Genomic DNA, 13,625 nt, shown 5'->3' with positions numbered 1-13,625 from the left:
GAGCTGGCCCCGCCCCTCACCTGGGCAGCACAGAACCCTGGGAGCAGATAGGCTGGCCCAGAGGGTGTGAGCTGAGGAGAGTGGGCCCTGCCGTTTGTTTGCTGTGGGGTGAGGGTGTGCATGGGAGAGACGTCATTCCCACCTCCCACCCCCTTCTGCCTACCTCTCCCAGCTGGTGGGACAGTTGGCCTCAAGGTCATGAGAGCAGCAGAGCTGTCCCTGCCCCTCATCATCTGCAGAATTCAGGAGAGCGGGCCCTGAACCTTGCCTGGGCAGCACAGAAACGCTGACCCTGGTGGTATGGACGTAGCCGAGCATGACTGAGGATGTGAGAGCAGGAGAGCTGCCCCTGCCCCGCCAGCTGCAGCACTGGGTGAACTAGCTGAGGCAGTGTTGGAAGGCTCACCCAGGTGGCGTGGGCACAGGAGAGCTGGCGGCTGGCAACTCAGCTACCTCCCAGTCCCAGTGCCAGGACTTTGAGCTGGCCCACCCCAACATCTGTCTCCTCTGTGATCTGCTGGAGCGTGTGAAAGAGCTGGTGCTACAGATCCAAAGCTGCAGGCTCTCCATGACACAGGGCAACAACAGGATATCTGAGGGGAATTTTGTGAGGATCCAGTATTGATAGTGTAGCAGAAGCCGGAAGCCTCAAACCAGACCAATGGCTCATTGCAATGAACATCCGTAAGTAAATATGTGTGGACAAAGGGTGAACTGTGGGACACACCTCAGGTTCCTCCACGGTAAGATGCTTTAAACTTCTATCTCATTTTCTTTAGTGGAGGAGTTTGCAAAAGTAGGAGGTGGATATGAAGGGACAGGGAGGTGAGTGAGACTGGGGTACATGATGTGAAATTCACAAAGAATCAAAAAGTTTAAAAACATCTTCACCTTTTAATATCACATGCAATTAACATGCAACTTTAAAACATCTAAATAAAAAACAGCATCCATAGGGAACACAAATCTTATATTTAAAATAGATAATTTTAACACCTAATCCACTGGTAGCGATATAGAGATCATTCATAAGGATATTAAAAGACATGCAACGTCTTTAGTCGTTGGAGAAACACAAGCAATACCAATGAGGTATTGCTCATGGATCCATAAGAGGAACTTTTACAAACATTTATTCTGTCAGGTGCTATTCATGTGCAAAGCAATTCTCATCCATCCTTTGCAGGGATATACAATGAGCCTTTGTGGTTGGCAGTCAGCCATGGAACCAAATAAGGCTCTCTTCAAAGAAGAAAGTCTTGAGCTGGGTGTGGTGGCCCATGCCTTTAATCCCAGCATTTGGGAGGTAGAGGTAGGTAGATATCTGAGTTCAAGGCCAGCCTGGTCTACAGAGTGAGGTCCAGGACAGCCAGGGCTACACAGAGAAACTCTGTCTTGAAAACAAACAAACAAACAAAAAAAAAAACAAAAAAGAAAGAGAGAGAGAGAGAGGAAGGAAGGGAGAGTCTCATTTTGATGTTTTTACAATGGCTGTATATACAATCCTGTGGCTCTCTAAGATACTCTTCAAAAGATTTTATAACTAACAAGATTTAAAAATTAAGTAAATCTTAAATTTTAAATAAAGTTTAAACATATTTGGACTAATGTAATTATTTTTTATCTTAAATAATTTTGTCCTGTAAATGCAGTTGCAAGCTGGGTTTATGCTGTGTGCTGTTTAGATTCAGAGATTGGAGGGGAGTGCTAATACCATAAACTCAAGGTTACAGACGTTCTGGTCCAAGTGAGCACAGTTCCTTTGTTCTCTTTAACACCTTTGTTTGTGGTATCTTTAGGAAAAATATGTTATCTTGCAGGCAACTGTGGCTTTCTCAGTTGTATTGAAGTTTCTGGACTCCCATCAGTGGGAAAGGCAAATTGGCTTCCAGGCTGAACATCTTTCCGATCTTCCCTCGACATTTACATTTTCTTGGTGTTTCTATCCTACTCAGAAGTATTTGCTTCCACAGAAGCCTGTGTATGGATGTTTATAGTGGACACGTTCATAAAGATGTAGTGTTTGAGAGTGATGGGACTTCCTCTGCCCTGGTGAGTATGACCCAGGACTCGGGGTACTAGATACTCAGTGGCCAACAGAAGTCAGCTTGAGATAGCACAAGGTCAGATGATAACAAAAAGTGAGGACAGGAGTAAATGAAGCAAAAACAAAGCCTTATTACAAAAAATTAGGGAAAAGTGAGAGAAACTCCCAATATGGGAGGGTTCTCAGGAGCAGAAATGCTTGCTGGTCCAGGTCATTGTAGAGGCTTATGACTGAAACTGAAGACTGACTACGGCCATTACCACCCGGAATGTGCCCCGTCTTGTCTGTACAGAGACTGAGGTAATTTCTGTGAAACTGGTTAGTCCTCTGAACACAGCGAGAGCCGGGCCGGTGAAGGGTGACACGCTTTGTGCTGGTTTCTCTGGGGCAATCAGGAAGATGCTGTTCACTCGCTGTTCACCCAGTTACGGATGGCTGAAGCGCTCTCTGTCCATCTCTAACTTCTGACCTCGGCTCACTGCTTGCTGTTAGCCTCAATTTCAGAACTGAGAGTCTCCAACCTTGATTGCCTGCTGTCTTGCTAATTATTATCCAAACTATGCTTTCTTTCTTCTTCACAATTATGTGGCCAATTAGTAGCTTTTACCATGGCCTTGTCCCTTAGTACCTATGGAAAGTATCTCCACACCCTGAATACTACTCACCAATGGGAAGGGATGAACTATGCATTTAACAGCAAGGAGGAGAGTCTATATACATTGCTAAGGGAAAGAAGCCAGACCTCAAAGGCCATAAGTAATTCTAATCACATTTACATAGTAACATCATGGAAAAGGCAAAACAATAGGACAGAGAGGATAGCTTCTGAGGTTATGGATAAAGAGAAAGAAAGGTTCAGGTTGTCAGGCTTGTGCAGCAAATGCTTTACCCAGTGAGCCATCCTGTGAACCCAGGACAATTTAAACAACTTTACAGAGTTGTTTTCTAATGACTATTATAATTCATATCTACACCCAGCTCCTATGGCTTACACCATAACACTGCTTACCCGTAACTTGTGGGAGATGACATGAGCTTTGGGCACACTTTCTGGTAAAAACCTTTATGTTTTGATCACATCACAAGACTCAGACTTTTGAGTTGCTTCATTTCTAAAAACCATGCTGTTATTGAAAGCAGAATGTGTGAAGCCGGTTCCTGTTTGGGTATTGCTCTTCTGCTGTCAGCATTGATGTTATCCTGACAGCAGTCGATTCTCTCTCCTGCCTTTCTCACTCTTTCTGTCTTTACTTGTGTGAATTTGCTGACCTGATAGTTGCTGGTCATGAATGTGTGAGATCCCTTTGGCAACTGAGAGAAAACAGCCTATGAAAATTGAAGGAGTGAAGAATGTAGCTCTAACAATGATTTATATAGGTTTGAGCCCTAGTCACTGGGGAAAACAGTTGTCATGTCAAAAATCAATTGTGTTTTTTAAAAGTCAGATTCTTTTGTTTTGTTTTGTTGAAACAGGGTTTCTCTGTATAGCACTGGCCGTCCCAGAACTAGCTTTGTAGACAAGACTGGCCTGGAACTCACAGAGATCTGTCTGCCTCTGTCTCCTGAGTGCTGGGACTGAAGATATGCACCACCACCTCTAAGTTACAGGTCAGCTTCTTGTATGCTTTTGTGCCCACAGCCACAGAGGACACAGCTTGGAGGCTGCGCAGAAGCTAAGAGTCTCACTGGTACTTTAAACAGTATTATAAATGCTGTGTTTATGGCTCAGCCAACACAAGCCATGACACTTTGGAAAGGAATGATGTAACTTTGGGCTACATGATAACAGATGACATTCACACTTGAAAAACGATTAAACTATAGGAAGCAGAGTTGGCAGAGAACACCAAAAATAAAGAAGCAAGAAAACACAACTGTGCTCGGGGGCTGTGGAGCAAGACATGTGCAGGTGAATGATGGCAGAAAGGCAAACACGACATCTAGTTAGGGTGTACAAGCTAGAATTTGGACCCTCGTCAAAATAAGCGTTTTTGACCAAGACAGTGGCCTCTGCAGCAGATAGACCTGAGCACCAACCCTTCTTACTGTATGTGATCTTGCTTAGTCACACACCTTACTTCACCCTAACTCCCCAAGTCTCTCATTGCTCATCTCTTTTTCATAGGTCTGTTATCAAAATTAAATGAGATTGGGTTCTGAGACACTGGCTCAGAGAGAAAACATTTATTGACCTTCCACCGTGTAAGTCCCTGACAGTGAACTTTGCCCTGGTGCTAGAAAGATAAAGGCTGATGTTCCACCTTCAAGAAACCCACAAACGAAGGACTGGTGGTTTACGCAGGTAAGTAAACAAAATGTCAATATAGTGTATGTGAGCTTGGGGCTAGAGGAAAAGGATGATAAAGAAAGATTACCCCAGAGGATACGGCCACTGAAACACCAGAGAGGAGCCATTAAAGACTGGTTAGAGGTAGGACTTATTTTCCATGGTCTGCTTGTTAGTGGAAACAAATCTGTGAAACCCTGAAAGGATTTTTGTTAGTGTGGTTATGTTGCATTTGTAGAGTGGATTGATTTTGTTTATTTCAAACTTAGAAAAGCAGAGATGGAATAGGTCACAGTACCCTGTTTCTCAGCTGACCAAAGGGAAGAAAAGGAGAGTAAGTCTGTAAAGCCACAATCCACAAGAGCAGTAGAAGTAGTAAACCGGGCGAATCTCTGAGATGTGATATGTTCTGCTGAAAGAGAGTGAGAACAAGTTGCAGATCTGGGTCCCCGCTTATTCTAGACCTGCCACAGGTACTTGCTGGCTGTCAAGGCTGCATTTATTCGCTCTCCTGAAAAGGAACCACAGTTCTGACTTGTCTGGTGGACCACATCTCTAGCTGGCCCATTCTGTGTTTTGCTAAGTTGGCCCATCTAATTTGACCTCAGGAACTGGATATAATTCAGGCTCAGTCAGTTAGAGCCTCCCATGTGCTCTTGTTACTGGTTGGAGGTTGATGCATGAGCCAGTTAGAATCAGTGAGAGGCACCAGGATTCTGAGACAAACATGGCTGCTGCTTTTTGAACATGAGAAGTTGTTACCCGCCTTCTTTCACCATGTGAAGCCATGTGACACCCTAGACTGAAGCCAGCAACATCACAGAGGACAGGGATCCTCACAGAAGACTGACTCTTGCTTAATCACTATGCCATGGTGCTCAGTTATGGAACTCTTCATGATGACATGAAGCAATACATTGTCCCCCACCCCTCCTCTTCCTCTTCTTCCTCCTCTTCTTTGCTTCTGTCAGATTTGGGAAATGAGAACGAGGATCAAGTTTAATCAAAAGTTTTAAATGGCTTTGGATCTTGTGACCCACAAAATGTTAATGAGTGAACCTTTGAGGAACTCAGTCATTATGCTCAGTGAAGTTGTACATTTTTTTTGAAGAACATTTTTGATATTTTCCAAGAACGTTCAAATAGCTTACACATTACAAAGATCCAGCTTTCTGCTCTGTGGCTTGGCACTATGTAAGAAGCCACGATACAGGCTCCTGCTACTTTACCTTCCTTGTTCTTAAGTTCCCTCCTTCAGGCATTTTATCAGGGCAGTGAAGAAAGTAACTGATCCAAAAAGCTGGCACTGAAGAGCTGGGCGACACTGTGGCAGTGGGGACCCTGCCCAAATGTGTCCTTAAAAAGAAAGAAGAAAAACTGTGGCTCAGTGGTAAAATAACTGTATATAGTCATAGACGACCTTTATTAGTACCATCTACAGTAATTCCCCAGAAAATTCTGGATATTTAAAATGAAAATGACTAGAGCGGAATTATAATTACCACGACGGCAAGAGCACCCTGTCATCCTCACTGTTGTCTCGCGGCTTCAGGCCCTGCCTCTCTGGGAGTCACTGGGCAGCTTCTGTTTGGAGGGAGTCTTCTTCTTAACATCTATTTGGAATAGCTGCCATCTCTTTTTTTTTTTCTCATCAGAGTTCTCCCACTGCTCAGGTAGTTTTAAAAGTCTTCCTTCCTCACGTCCACAGGAAGCTCAGCAAGCTCTTGTCCAGCACTTTTGTGCTGCTTGTAGTAAGTTACACAGGTGGAAGCCATCCTCGCTGGAAGGGTCCACTCTGAAAATGAGTCACAGTCTCCTGTGCAAGGGGAGCCACATGCCTGCTCTTGGCCATGTCCAGCACATACTGGGGCAAAGCCCACAGGGACAAGGTGCTATCAAGGAACAACCCGCCATTCCTAAAAGACAGAACTCATATGTGCCTCATCCTACAAGGAAATCCCTCTATGTCATTGAATATTAAAATTTACTATTAATTTAGTTAATCAGCGGTTATTTCTAATCCAGCTGTATACCCAAATCACCACACAGGATTTATTTAATTAAATTCGAGCACAATGCTGGTCAATGATTACTCCATCCTAAACCTCCAAACCCGCATAGTTCCATTCAGATTTTACCCTTTATATTTGCTTTTAGTCATATTTTAGGTCCGGTTCATCTCCCCATGTTGTTCCAAGTTCTCTCCTGCCAACCTGTGCTCCTACTCTCCTGCTTCCTTCCTCTCCCCTCTGGACCAGGATGTCCCACCCTATTCTCCCCATTGCACAGCACTGGCTCATTGTTTTATTGACAACACAGAGAGCAAATGGTGGCATGTTTACACAAACTTGAGACAGGTGATACTTAGAATAAGCATCACAATGCGGTGTCAATCTGGATTGAAACTAGATAGCTGGGTAGAGAAATCAGCATTTGAATGAACAAGGGTAAATTGTATACATTCCAAAAGAACATTATACCAACACCTTCAGAAAATCATATGAAAATGTAGGTTCCCAACATAGAAATAGCAGCAGAAATCAATCTTGCTTTTGAGTGTACTCCAAATCTCTGTTCTTTGGATGCCACTGTATACATTAGCTCAGCTCTGCCCTTCTGCAGCAACACCTTATCTAGTCTTACTTCTTCATTTCTCTTCTCTCTTCTTTCTCGCCTTTTTTTTTTTTTTTTTTTTTTAAAGCAAAGCAGTTTGCCCATGCTTTGTACTTCTCCAAAAAACATCTCAGCTCACTATAACTTGCCTCCAATCCTGTGACTCCTCAGTGAACTTCTCTGGCTTGGATCAAGAGTGGATCATGTCAATAAATCTAGCCAACAGCACACATCTTATTTGCCATAGCTGACAGTTCATAGCTTCCTCAAAAATCCTTCCTTTCTTCTTTATGACATTACAGTCTCTTGACAGTCCTCTTGTTTTCCTGCTTCCTCTTTCTAGCTCCTTCTGGTTGACATTCCTCTTCTCAGGATCTGATCTACTAGCCAGAGGGATGTGGTAGTCATTTGGATATGATGATATCATAAAGGCCGACCATAAAGACAAAGCCATTTCTGCAAATGTGTTTGCTCATGGGTTTTTTGGTGTATACCTGTATGGATCTATGGCAGCTGCACTCTGTCTTCCCTTCTGTTCTTGTCTATCTGTGTTCACTCCTTTAGGAATCTTGTGCACATCCATCTGTTAAGTAATTAACTACAAGTTAATTTTTTTAAATTTATATATTCATTCAGGCTTCTATTCTGAGCTTGTACCTAACTGCTTCCTTAATATTTCCAACTAGTTTGTACTCAGACATACCAAAATTGGGCATGCCAACTACTAAACATATGGTCTCAGATCTCTCCCTCTTCCAGTGTTTCCTAGGGAGATGTCTCTATTATTCCCCCAGTTGTTTGTGTTAGGGATTAAGGGTCATCTTTAATAGTTACCTGTTTTGTGTGTGTTTGTTTGTTTGTTTGTTTGTTTGAGATAAAGTTTCTCTGTGTAGCCTTGGCTGTCCTGGACTCACTTTGTAGACCAGGCTGGCCTCAAACTCACAGAGATCCACCTGCTTCTGACTCCTGAGTGCTGGGATTACAGACGTGCGCCACTGCGCTTGGTTTATTTACCTGGTATTTTGCTATAACGTCTCAAGCTGACTGACATGTCTGTCTATTATTACAGTTACCACTACCTTCTTGTCTGACTCGTGAACCACTTGTGTACCTTCTAATCACTAGTGATACATGTCTTTTCGTCACCTCTCTAATACGTTCTCCAAAGAGTAGTCAAAAAAATCGATTGTCTTGCCCAAAGCTTCATGATAGCTTATAAGAAAGTTCAAACTGTTGTGTGACATAAGCCCCGAGGCCTGTTTCATCAACAGACAGCTGTACTGTCCCATTGACTGTTTCTGCCACTCAGGTAGCTCTTTCATGCTGCACAATCTTTCTAGAGACATTTTTCTCTGCCTGGGACTCTTCGCAACTGCTTTCCTTTTTTTGACCAACAATTCTTTCTTTCCAATGCTGCAGCTTCCTTGGGTGAAGATTCTCTTTTCCACAGTCATCACTCCTGTCTTTCCATGACACGCATCTCGACTGTTGTCAAACACACCAATGATTGTTTGTCTCCTTTCTGACTCCAAACTGTCAGGTCAAAACACCACCCAAATCTACACAAAGTGAGCACACAGGACCCAGGAAGTCTTTAATAAACACTTATCAGACGTCTGAATGTCTATTTGAGACTAAGGCGATGTGCCAGAGAGTTCGGAAATACTGACATAGGGTGTTTTGTTTTGTTTTTTCTGCTTCTTCATTATGATATGGGATTTGATATCAGAATCAGGATATTGCTTTGGTCATTAGGAGATATCACAACTCTGAGGATAGTTAGTATTCTGCGGAAAGTTATAAGCCGTGGAGGTAGTCATTAATACACTAAGTGAAAATACAGATATTTTAAGAAGGCAGAGATCAACTAGCCGGATGTGAGAGCAACTCCCCTCTCTGATGCTGTTGGCTGCAGCCGTCCACTGGAATCAAAGTGGCACTCATGTGCATGTATCAGTGAGTCACTTTAATCAAAATCACAGAGCCACCTAAACAAGCTTTTTGTTTGCTCACTAATTTGATATATAATTTCTGTAAGGGGGGGGCAACCTCAGAAATCCAATTTCCATTTGGGAACACAGAAAGACACAGACATAGTTATGTTTTATAAATGTGTCCTTTGTGTTCATTTTGCTGTTTCTTCTGCTGTGCATACCAGTCTAAAAAGTTGGAATGAATACAGAAACAGGCTTTTGCATATTTATAAAGGGAGCAATACACAAAAATAAACTATGCATTTTCTAAAAAGCTGAGTTCTGGCAACCAAATATAGGAACTATTATTTGGATTTGAGAACTGGTGAAGAGGACTTTAAATAATAAATTGTTTATTTTATCTGTCCATTATTTCCTAAACCATTAAGAAGTTGAGGTAAAAAAAAAAAAAAAAAAAAAAAAAAAAACCCTTCCAAATGAGGTTATTTTTCTTATAAAAAATATTTTAGCTGTTACCAGACAGCCTTATTAGAGTGACATTGTTTAAACCTTGTGTGTCTATCCCTGACATGTCACTGTGATGCCTTTGAAAGACAGACTTCACCTGGAAGTCCAGCAGCTTCCTTAATCCCATCTAGCTTTTGGATGGTTATCCAAATGTTTCCTTGTGGGTACAGCAATGTGGGCTCCAAATGATCCTCATGTCTCTCTAAGGATGACAAGGCAAGACCCCCATGATGCACTAGGCCACCTGGGGCACCTGAAAAACAACTTAGCTCCAGAGAATCTGTTGTCTCATGTCCAGGTGCTTCTCCAAGGAGGACCTCATTGATCAGGGACATGCTGCTGGCCAGGATGGTACCAGCTGTCCATGTTGGCGCCATTGCCCCATGTGAGGCCACAGTGCCAGCCCTGAATCCTGGCCTGGGGCCACAAGACCTCTTAAGCCCTAGGGCTCACCATTAAAATCTCCAGGGCCCCACTGAAACTCTGAGCAATGTATAGCTCATAAAGATCAGAGACGATGTGGGAGTCAGCAAAACCACACTGCTGAACATGCTGACCCCTCCCAAGTCCCCCACACCTTCCCCCCCCCCCCGCCCCAGTGCCTTCTCCTTCGGGCAGACCACCCTCTGGGCAGCGGTTAGACAGTGGTATCTTCTGCAGCCTGGACATCACAGGGAAAACCACATTCTTACTCCCTAGAAGGTGTCTACAGTGCTGTAATATCTGCCTATAGATTGTTTACCCAGCTGCTGTCCTAGTGACACTTCAGTAGGCACAGAGGGTGCTGGCCTTGTCTGTGGAGGATGAGGACTCTCTCCCTCTTGCTCAAAGGTCCAGGTTTTTGCCACCTGCTCCTGTGTTGCTGCTTCCACTGCAGCTGCTACAGCACCAGTCATTGTTGAAGCCAAGGCGAAGTCAGGGGAGTCAGGCAAGAAAATGGCATTAGATCTCTTCAACTGATTTCCTCAAAGCAGCCAACTAAGCTGGTTTTATCTGGGAAACATGTAGATAAAGGTTCACTGGGGGTCGGGGAGAGAAAAAGATATTTTGTATTTTAGTAAGAACCCTAATTTTTCCTTGGGAGTTGGGTAACGGGGCTTCATTCCCCAACTTTTATTAACTTTCTAATAAAAGGCAATATCATAGACTATGTTTACTTATTAAGCAATTGGTTGACGTAATTTTCCCTCAGTGTGATATTGAGACAAAATGCACTGAACTGGAGGCCCTTAAGTGTGGCTCCTGAGTAAAAATATGCATTCTTCCATTAAACAGTGATCTCGGCACTTTGGATCACCATATCCTCACCATCTCTTGTCTAAAGATCTAATTTCAGTGGTATTTCTTTTCACTGAGTGTAGGCAAACTTTCTGGGGCTGCCTTATTGGGTTCTTTCATCTACCACCCTTATCTACCGCAATCTCCTCCAACTCCCCAACACTAGGTAGGAGAGAAAGGTTAGAAGGGAGAGGGGGCAAAAACCTCTTTAGATGACTTGATGCTGATCAGGGTTCCCAGGGGCAAGTCAAATCTTCATCATCAGAAAATCCAGCAATCCACCAATCCACTAATCCACCAGTCCAGCAAACCAGCAAACCAGCAAACCAGCAATCCAGCAAACCAGCAAACCAGCAATCCAGCAAACCAGCAAACCAGCAAACCAGCAATCCAGCAATAGCAAATGCAAACAGCAGGGACCAGCAACAGCAGGGGCAGCAGCACGGGGCAGCAGTGGGAGGGGGAGCAGGTGGACAGCAGGGTGTGTGTGTATGTGTGTGTGTGTGTGTGTGTGTGTGTGTCCAGCAGCAGGTGGAGCAGCCCATTTATACCCTCTCCAGAAGCCCCAGAATTAAGCTATCTGCAGCTGGCAAAAACCATGTCTCTCCTACAGCACGAGACAATCATAGTTAATGGCTGTGGACAAACTGAAACAGCCCCGTATTCCACACCCGAGATTAAAACAAAAGCATTCACCTAATATAACTGTTGTAGATAATTTAAAAGTGTGGGCTGTTGTGGATATAAACGTGTTTTTGTTTTAATCCCGGGTGTGGGATGTGGGATTGATTCAGACTGTCCACTGCAGCAGAGTATTTGCCTCTTGTGAGCTCTGAGAGGAGCTCTTTGCCAGCTGCAGATAGTTTAAATCTGAGGGCCCTGGAGAGAGAATAAATGCCAGAGCCCAGAGAGTGTGGAGTAGCTCTGAGAAAGAGCAAGGCTGCTCCTGTTTCCTACCTTTGGCTCCTGTTGCTACTGATGCAGTGAGATAATAAGTTGGAGATCTCCTTAAAGGGGGACTGGACTGGCTCCAAGGAACCCAATGGCTCTAACCAGCAGGAGGCAGCTAAGAACTACACCCCCTCTCCCATTAGCCCTTTCTCTCTCCTTCCTGGTGTTGGGGTGTTGGAAGGGATTGGGGTGGTCTAGGGAGAAAGAGATATAAGAAATGTAAATAAAAAAGTTTTTAAAAAAGTACACCAACAATGGGCTGATCGTGTTTATTATTAGCTCTGTAATTATTATGGCAGTATTAGCTAACCTGCTATCATAATCGTAAAAGACAGAAACACCTGTGGTATTTTAAAATAGCCTCATTTTCCCCGGGGCTAGGCAGATATTTCCTCCCTAGGCTAATTTGTCCCTTCTCAGCTGCCATCCATGCCATCTGCTTTAATAATTTCTGTCTGGGCTACTTCCCACCCACGATCCCAAAATCCTTGCTAATGTTTTCCCTCTGGGACGCTCTCCTCCATCGAAGCCAGTCTGGCCATGTGTTCCTCTCCACACTAACCCATCGAGGTCTCTGCTTCCTTCCTCTTCTGGTACCTGTCTCCTTCTGTGATTGTTCCCTCCCCAAAAGCCCTCAAACCTTTCTTTAACATAACTGTTTTTTTTCTTTTAAAGAAACCGAAATTCTCACTACAACTAAGTTTATGATTTTTATTTTATACAGAGGCTTCAACACTGATAAGTGACACCATGCAGGGAAAGCGTGGTTCTAAATCTAAGGTCAAAGTCTTGGAACTAAGACGTCTAAATTAAAATACGATTCTGACTGCAAGCTTCTACGTGAAAATTTGGAATTTATAACAGGAACAAAGATACAGAACAAAGTTTGCGTCTGGTGGAGTGAGGACAAAAATAATCAGCCTGAGAGTGAATGGTGTTCACAGTGCATTTAGGTGCCCAAGGAAACCCATTGTTCATTGTTGTGAGTCTTCTACTTTGGGGTATATTATGAAGTCCTACTGGTATTATGATCCTTGATTCTGTTTTGACAGTTTTGTCTGTACTGCTTGATTTTATTTTCTTTAAGACATTATGTAGCTATGTAAGAATTCCTTTTGTCACGGGAGCTCCTTCTGAGAGACGGCTGGGTCCAACCTCGAACCTACTTACTGTGTAAGGTGGCTCTCACAGGAATCTCTTGAGAGGTCAGCTCTGGCCTCAGCTTTCCTGGAAATAAACGGCTTCTACATTGTCCATAAATGTTCTCGGAGATGACTCAATGTAAAGTACGTTTTTATTATCTGTAATGACGTGCAGGTGAGTGTGGGTACAGGTTCCCAAGCAGGCTAGATACTGTGTCCCCAGGAGCTGGGGCTGCCTGATGTAGGTGCTGGAAAGAGGTCCCCTGGAGCCTCGGCAAGTGCTCCTAACCATTGAGACATCTCTCCAGCTGTGCCAACAGAAGTTTTATTTCACTTTGTTTATGTGTTTTTTGTTTTGTCAAGACAGGGCCTCACTTTGTAGCTCTGCATGTCCTGGAACTCACTCTGTAGACCAGGCTGGCCTCAAACTCACAGAAAGCCATCTGCTTCTGCCTTCTTAGTGCTGGGATTAAAGGCATACACTACTATACCTGACTTTAACAGAGGTTTTAAATGAGAAAACTACTTTTTTCTTATAAAGACTCTGCCTTTGTGGGTTTACATTATTTATTGAGTCCTTACTTTGCACCATGCATTGTTCCCGGCTTTGGAGGGAGAAGTGATAAGCAGAACAACAACAAAAAATCTCCTTGTCCTCATGGAACATGCATTCATAGGGGAACAGATAGATAATAAATACAGTGAGTTAGATAGTAATAAAAGGGGAATTATAAAGGAAAAGGCACATAGTACCCATTGTTTCAGTGAGAGATGGGGTGTCAAGGATTGCCTCATGGAGAAGACGAGCTTTGTGTAAAGACTTGAAGGACTAACCATAACTGAGAGGATTCCAATCAGAGGGAAGA

The 13,625-nt window shown here is 43.5% G+C and overlaps 1 long non-coding RNA gene across 1 annotated transcript; it reads left to right on the top strand.

Moving 5' to 3' along the window:
• The first annotated feature begins 211 nt into the window (after positions 1 to 211).
• Positions 212 to 13,067, top strand: LOC110556889 (uncharacterized). Its single transcript, XR_002476917.2, has 5 exons — positions 212 to 684; positions 1,821 to 2,052; positions 3,521 to 3,655; positions 4,173 to 4,349; positions 12,342 to 13,067. It is a non-coding gene; the product is annotated as an uncharacterized LOC110556889 (long non-coding RNA).
• The last annotated feature ends 558 nt before the right edge of the window (positions 13,068 to 13,625 follow it).

Source organism: Meriones unguiculatus, chromosome 12 (assembly GCF_030254825.1).
Source record: "Meriones unguiculatus strain TT.TT164.6M chromosome 12, Bangor_MerUng_6.1, whole genome shotgun sequence".
NCBI classification, from domain to species: Eukaryota; Metazoa; Chordata; class Mammalia; order Rodentia; family Muridae; genus Meriones; species Meriones unguiculatus.
This window is presented reverse-complemented; position numbering and strand designations above follow the sequence as displayed.